Source organism: Amphimedon queenslandica, unplaced genomic scaffold (genome assembly GCF_000090795.2).
Source record: "Amphimedon queenslandica unplaced genomic scaffold, v1.1 AMPQUscaffold_13064, whole genome shotgun sequence".
Taxonomy (NCBI): Eukaryota; Metazoa; Porifera; class Demospongiae; order Haplosclerida; family Niphatidae; genus Amphimedon; species Amphimedon queenslandica.
Genome location: NW_003546700.1, coordinates 59,758 through 68,214, shown reverse-complemented (window position 1 = coordinate 68,214; position 8,457 = coordinate 59,758). Strand labels below are relative to the sequence as shown.

The 8,457-nt window shown below is 38.0% G+C and overlaps 1 pseudogene; it reads right to left on the bottom strand.

Moving 5' to 3' along the window:
* Positions 1-302: 302 nt before the first annotated feature.
* Positions 303-8,457, bottom strand: part of LOC109585426 (uncharacterized) — a 13,059-nt pseudogene continuing 4,904 nt past the window's right edge.

Genomic DNA, 8,457 nt, shown 5'->3' with positions numbered 1-8,457 from the left:
TTCATTTCTGCTCTTTCCCCTATTTTCTGGTTTTGTTTGTACATGCATGTTCATTATTTTTACTTATAATAATGATAATAATAGTAATAATAATAATAGTAATAATATATATATATATATATATTCTTTTGCAATGATTCCAAACCATAATGGCCATAATAATAATAATAGTAATAATAATAGTCACAGTGATAATAAAAATAGTAATAATAGGTTGTCATACCAGTCTATAGATTGAGTCGTTGAGGGAATCTGACAAGTGTTGGTATCCGAGCAAGTACTGTCGGTCTCCGAACGTGTAGTGTTAAGAGGAAAAAAGAGCAGTGGGAGAACGAGTAGGAGATGAGTTATAATGGGAGGATACAGAATTATGTGAATCAAAATAAGCTGGCATTAATCAATCAATACTGACATTATCATGCTTACCCTGAAGGTCTATAGTGAAATATTTGTCAGTATAATTAAGAACTTTGTATGGACCATCATACAGATATTGTAATGGTCGTTTCACTAAATCCCGTCTAACAAAAAAAGGAGTAGATGGAGCGAGAGGGATGAATGAAGGTCTGATGCTCACCAGGAGTACAAGGTGTAGCTTTTAACTGAGCCGTAAAAGAGCGGAGTCTGGTGATGTAATCAGAGTGATTAGAACGAGTAAGGACGGAAGGAGAGATAGGCTCACCAAAGAGACGAAGTGTGGCTCCATATATTTGCTCAGCAGTTGAAAACTGGAGATCCTTTTTGATTGCTGTCCAAATACCTAAAAGAACTAGTGGTAACAATTCAGATTATGAGTGAGAGAGAGAGACTGAGCTCACAAAGCCCCTTTTAAATGACCATGGAACCGTTCGATTAAGCCATTTCTTTATGGATAATAAGTAGTGCGGATACGAGTCGTTCATAATAACTTCATCAAATTAAACAAGAGGAATGATTAAAATTGCGACCCCCTATCTGTAGTAATTGTTGATGGTACTCCAAATCAAGATATCCAACCAGATACTAATGGTTGAGCTACAGTTGCAGCTGTGTTATCCACCATAGGAATAGCCTTAGGCCAACAAATAAACTTATCAATACAAGTTAACAGGTATGAATAATTGTTAGAAGATGGGAGAGGTCCCACTATATCAATAAGGATGTTGTCAAAACGAACGTCAGGTACCCGAAAAGTTGAAAGAGGGGATAGAGTGTCTGTGAACTTTTGACAACTGACAAGCCAAACATGCTTGAGTCCAATGCTTAATATCTCTATGCATCTGGGGCCATACAAAATGAGAGGAGATAAGTTTTTGAGATGCCCAAATTCCCAGATGAGAGTGCGAATGAAGAGAGTGAAATATAAACTGTCTAAATAAGGGAGGTACTACAGGGCGGGATTATCATGTAGACACTTCACATATAGTGTTAGAGGAATGAGCCAGTGGAGCAAGCTGTAAAAAGAAAGTGTGGGAGCATCATGTGTCAAAAACTCACAATTACAATGTGCAGTAGCCATTGCTTCTAGATCAATAATGAAAGGGTTAGTCTCTACCTGATTCATCTAATCTCATGACAAGGCATCAGCAACAGGTTTAAGTGGAAGTCTGACGTGATTTAAGGTATGTAGTTTAAGTTATGAGCCTGTAGAGGTGAAGATCTGTCGAACTTAGTATTCATGGAGTAGGTAAGTGGCTTGTGGTCTGTGTACACAGTAAAAGCCCGGCTCTCGACATAGTATCTGAAGCGTTTGATGGCTAAATAAATAGCAAATAATTCCCTATCATAGGTACTGTATCAACATTCAGTTGGAGAGAGTTTGTGAGAATAGTATGCAGTCGGTTGCAAAGACCATACTGCAGGACAACTCCCACACTACATCAGAAGCATCACTCATAATAGACACCACAGCACCAGGTATAGGATGAAACAATAAAGTGGTGTTTGCTAGAGCTGTTTTAGCATGGTCAAAAGCAGTGAGACATTCCTCAGACCACCGTAATTCAGAATTAGTGAGAGAATGAGAATGGAGCATATGTAGAGGATGGAGTATTTGAGCACATTGAGGTATGAAACGACAATAATAATTTATTAATCCCAGGAACTCTTTCAGCTTACGTTGCGACTTTGGTAAAGGAAAATCCCTCACTGCAGACACTCTAGACTCAAGTGGAGAGATTCCATCTTCTAATAAGATGTCCAAGGAACTGTGGAGAAGGGAATCTTAACTGACACATACTAGGATTATCAATAACTCCATATTCCTTAAAACAATCAAGTACTTGTTTCAGATGTTGACAATGTTCCTCTTCGCTGCCACCTGCTATTAATACATCATCAATATCAGTATACACGAAGTGAAGTCCCCATTACACCTGATCTATACATAGGTGTCTGCAGGGTTGGGCATAGTCATGCAATGCCTGACCAAAAATTTTGACTGGAACTGAGAATTTAATTAATGACAACAGTTGTAGTCATGAAAAAGTACCATAGCTAGCAAGACACCATCTTTTTGCGTTCTTTTGTCAACATGCCTTCCAGGAGGACCAGGAATAACACTTTACAAGTTGAATAGAGTTTTAAAAATAAGATAGAGGCCTTTTCAGCATATTTTTATGGTATATTATAATATATGCGTTTGTTAAGAATATGCCCAAAATACGCACAAAAAAAGTGGGAGTGGCCAAAATCGCAATGCGCTTCCCGCGCCATTTTTTTACCACAAGACCCTGCCGCCACCAATGGATTCATGAAATGCTGGAACGTTTGAGCTGCATTTCTCAAACCAAACAGCATCCATAAATAAACCAAATGGAGTCGTTATAGCAGTCTTGGGAATGTCAGCTGGATGTACTGGGATCTGATGATATGCTCATTTCAAATCTAATTTGGAAAAAATAGTGGAACCATGAAGTGTGGAGCTGAAATTCTGAATATGAGGGATAGGAGGATAGTGACACGGTTGAGTTGATAGTAATCTCCACATGGTCTCCAATCACCTTGTGTGGGTTTAGCAACTAAGTGTAAGGCGGAAGACCAGCAGCTTAAAGAGAGCTGTATAATTCCAAGCTCTAGCATGTGTTCGAACTCAGCACAGGCTACCTTCAAATGATCAGGTACTAAACATTGAGTACATGCAGAAGTAGGAGGGCCTGTAGTTTTGATTCGATGTACAACGTTATGCTTCACTGAGCCTGAGTATTCTTTGGTTGGAGTAATTCTGGGTACCCTAAAAGGAGAGAGGAAAAAGGATTAGAAGAAAGGAGAGGGTTAAGTGTAGTGAGACTGTGTGTATTTTGGTGTGTGTATAACATATTAGTCTTCAAAGTTTTATTATCATCTATGAGATTTTTATGACAAACATCAACCGGTAAACCGTGGTGTTGAAGGAAGTCCACACCTAAGATGGGATACTTAACGTCTGCTACAATAAATATCCAGCAAAACGAGTCCTAGATGAAGGGTTAGTGAATGGGTCCCATACGTAGATATTTGACTACCATTAGCTGCTTGAAGAGATAAACCAGCTGGTCCTTCTTGTCTGTCTAGTTTATTAGGAGGGATAGTACTAACCTCAGCTTCAGTATCCACCAAGTACCTGAGATGAGAAACACAAAAAAATAGGCAAAAAGTACTTAGGCCGAACGCGCCGGTCGCCATCAACGGTCGGCCTGTACGTTTTTCTGAGACCAAGAGCAAGGTTTGATACACTTAGTAGCCTTCTCAGCAAATTGAGCATGGTATCGGCATACAGTAGTAGATCAATTGGATGGAGCTGGGCTAGGAGTACAACATCTAAAGAAACGAGGATGCCTTGTATCAGACAGAGATGTCACCAGTTTCTTGAGAGCAGCAATGTCACTACACAGCTGCTTTAGATCAACTAAGAGTTTTGTGGTTTGTACTGCATTAACGGCAGGTAGGGCTACTTCCAAAACTTCTGTCAGCTAAAGCAGCCAGAGACTTAAGATCTCCATTATCCTTCGTAAAGAGAAGAACCATACGTATGTTAGGAGGCAAGCACTGGTGAAATAACTAGCAAAGAAAAGACTAATCAGCAGTAGCAGCTTTGCCACCCAGCAACTGTTGCATACGTCATAAAAGTTGAGAGGGTGTCCAGTCTCATGAATCTTCCGCATTAAAAAGCAATTGAAGATGGCATTATTTAGAGGCAGTAGTCCTCTTGATTAATTTCTCCTTAAGTCAATCGTAAGGGTCGGCGTCTTGAGGCTTGAGAATGAGTTCTCATACTTTGGCAGCATACTGGGGAGCCAAGGTAGCTATAACATGTTCAAACTTGGTCAGTTATGAAGTAATATGTTACTATGGAACTGTGCGTTGACCTGCCAGAACCATAATTTAGGATCAGCTGGCCAAAATGTAGGTAGATTTAAAGAGACTGTCGCCAATGTCTGGTCTGAAACTGGTGAAGAGCCATGGCGCGACATAACTGAAATAAGACACATTCGGGTCACCAATTTTAAGAGCGAATGTCTTGACGGAATATATTTTAGAATAAAATATTATCACAAGATAAAAATTAAGAGGGATAGAGAGAATAATAACTAACAGGTCAAGAGACAATAGAACAAAAGGGACATGTGTCTCTTATGTGCTTGCATATAAGCACATGGCATCTACTAAATGCTTCACAATCATTTTTGGCAAACATTCACGTCTCGTTTTAATCCCAACAATCTATGTACTTTTCATGCTCTCTGTCCATGCAGTCAGTGTATTATTCATTCACCACATCATTGATATTAGTTTGTTTTTTTTACTTCAGGGGCCCAGTGTATTTACTTGGTTCCTTTCGTGCACGTACCATTCATTACCCTCTGACTTTCTCTGTTTAATTCCGTGCTATAAAGTCTATCAACAATAATAATGATAATAATAATAATGATAACAGAAAAATTCACTTAAGCTTCCTGTTGGTGTCATGGCTGTGCATCTGAAACAAATGCATCAAGAAGTCCAGTATTTCCTCTGAAAGGGTAACTTCAGTGCTTTTTTAGATATTTTTTATGATTGCCTGACAATACTAATATTGTGTTCCAACTCCAATTGTCTTAAAAAATAATTCACTGACATATGAGCCTTTCAAAAATGCTCATAATTTTTCATGCAAAATTACTTTCTTTCGGTGGGTGTGGCTAAACGTGACGTCACTAGATGGATAGCTGTTAAGCTATAGCTAAATCTATTCCCATAATAATCATTTACTTCCATGGCTAGTCATGTAATAGCACTGTTTTAAAGATTAGGACCATTAGCTGTCATTATTCTAAGCATAAAACAGCAAGAAAAGTACACAAAGTAGCTAACAAGAAGATTGACCAAAGTGTGATATTATGACTTTTTCTTGCAGTTCAATGCTTAGAATAATGAAAGGTAATGATTCTAATCTTTAAGTTAGTGCTATTACATTACAAGCCATAAGAATAAAGGATTATTTCCCCCTACAAAGTAATGGATTTAGCTGCAGCTATCCCACTGGTGATGTCACGTTCAGCCACACCCACCGACAGGAAGTAACCAGGCTGGAAGCAAAAATGGGCATTTTTGATGGTTCATCTCATAGTGAATAATTTTTTTTCAGATGATGGGAGTTGGAACACATCATTAGTATGGTTGGGCAATCATATTAAGCAAATATAAAAATATCTCAAAAATGTCTAGAAGTTACCCTTTAATAACACTGCTTTTGATTGTACAGATGAGTTTTATGTTAATGTTATACCACTTTTAAAACCACAAAATGTATTTTTTGTCATTATAATAATCCCTTCTTGCAAACAAGCTAAAGTAAAATACAAGTTTTGTACAATCATATGAAAGAGCTTTCCTTTGCATTAGAATGATACCAGTTAGAGTTAGAATTCATGAAGTATGAGTACGTTACAACAGAATGAAAAAAGGCAAAAATGAAAAAACTTTTGCTTCACCATCAAAGCCGCCAAGGAGCGTGGGCGGGAGGTTGAACTTGACCCAGGGGCCCCGGCTCTAGTATAAAGGGATTGGAAACCACAGGAATTAATACATGTAGATGGGGGAGAGTCTGGTGGACTGACCTAAATCAAATTGTTCCAGGCAGATTAAAGGAGCGACCGTCGGCTTGGTCAGTGTGATTGACATCAGGCAATAAAGACTAATTAAAGAGGTATAATTAGAAAAGATGGGCATGGCTACACAAGATGGCTGGCAGTCTTCCTTCAGGAGTGAAGAGTTTTTTACCCATTTTGGGAATGGCTACCAGAAGCTACTGTTAATTTGAATATGGACTATCTCTCTACCAGACTGGATTATGGCAACCATAACTGCAAACAGTACTTTTATCATGAATCATATGAAATGTTATCAATACTTTGTTTACTGTGCAGGCAGCATTGTAGTGTGATCCGAACAGTATTAAAGATTATACCACCCTCAGCAGCTTTTGAAATTTTAGCGAAGATGTCAGAGCATCCTATATATTTACAAGATGTTCAATTGCAAGAAGTTGCTGCACTGAGTCTCTACAGTAATTGATGAAGACTATTTTAATACTTGTTGTGACACCTGCTGTACATTGTAATTAATGTTTTTTCTTGCATGTCTATCAATTAATGTGTTTTACACGTCGGTACTAAAGTATGATGAACTATTCCTTCTACACTTGCAACCATGCAGGCATTGGCAGCGGAACAGGGGGGGCTGAGGGGCTAAAGCCCCTACAATCTTGAAACAGAAGAGGCAGAGTCCCCACAAAAATTCTCTGCAATCTTGAATAAAACCAACTTTTATCAGTAAAACTAGACCTGCAGTCATCACTTCTTCATTTTATTTAGAGAAAAAGACAAAAAAACAGTCTAAACCCAACAACAAAGAAATAGCAGACATTTTGCATGAAACCACACCCATTTTAATGAAATTATTAGTCGTCAGCCCCCACAATTTTTTAAGTTCTGCCGCCTATGCATGCAGGTCACTCTCTGTACTTGCAATCATGCAGGACACTCTCAGCAGATCCAACTTAGCTGTGTTTCTTCTCTTTTGAGCCTTCCAAATACCACTACTAACAGTTTATAGCAAAAAAAGGTACAAAACACAGTTCACTGTTTCTATCGGCCATATTGAATCTATTGCAACAGACACACCCAATAAAATTATATTACTTATTCAATGACTTTCCATTATCCAACTCGGCTTTCCAATTATCACTTCACTTCCTGGAACAAGTATAGAGTAGGCTGTGCTATCATGAGACATAACTTTATGATATCCTAACTCAACCAACATATCACTTATGAGAATGAAACTCTTCAGTGTTTACTTAAGTATACCGGACACTGCAAAACAAAAAGTTAAAAGGTAACTACCGTAAATCCTTAAATAGAAGCCGCATTTGAATAAACGCCGGGGTAGCAATAAAATTAAACTATAAATACGCAACACTAGCCTAGGAGTGACTCAGTAGTCTAGTGGATAATGCCTGAAGTTCCAGAAGTCAAAAGCATGAGGTTACGGGTTCGAATCCCGCTCTGGGCTGACGTTTTTTTTATTTTTTATATATTTTTTCGAGATCCAAATACCGTTTTAGGAAATAGACGCCCGGGCTTTTATTTAAGGAAATACGGTACCTGCCTTTAATAGAAATTTTATTGCAACTATACAAGATCAAATGATGCAATTGTGCGACACTGCTGCACTTAAGAGATAATTGTGAGACAAAATTTATTTTACTTATACAACATCATAACACATTAATTATGTCCACAATTTTGACACAATTTTCAGGTAATTTATCTTTATCTGACAGTTCACTGCATTGAAAATCTGTCCACTCATCGCATACATCACATTGTATCCAAAGACCACTTGCATCATCATACACCACAAATAGGGCAACTATCAAACTCTATCTTCTCTTGTAATTGTTTTGTTTTTCTTTTTCGTCTGCTCTTTTAGCTTTTTCTCCTCTTCTATCCTTCCCTTTTCTTCTTCCCTTCTCTTCTTGTCATCTTCCCTTTTCCTCTTTTCTTCTTTCTTTCTTATCAATTTCTCTTTTCCTTCCTCTTTCTTTTTCTTCTTTTTGTCTTCTTTTTTCTTTCTCTTTTCTTCTTTTTGAATTTTTTCTCCCTTTCTTTCCTTTCTAATCCGCATTCAACTGTTTTTCTTCTAAAACACTCTTCTTCTCTTCTTTTAGCTTTAAATCATCAAGTAAATCAGTAAGACAAATGGCTTGCCTGTTGAGAGATTCTACTTTCTTTTTACGTGTAGATGAGCGAACTGCACACGGAAGTACTAATATCTCACTTAAAGGGTCACTCTGAGAGCGACTTGATGACGACACTGTACTAATAGTGCTACTAGTAACATTGGTACTACATGTAATTGTTGTACCTTCCGACAAAGTGTCAGAGGATACTGAAACACAATTACGTGGGTGTCTAATTTATAACCACGCAACGAAAAGAGGATCATAAAGGTCGT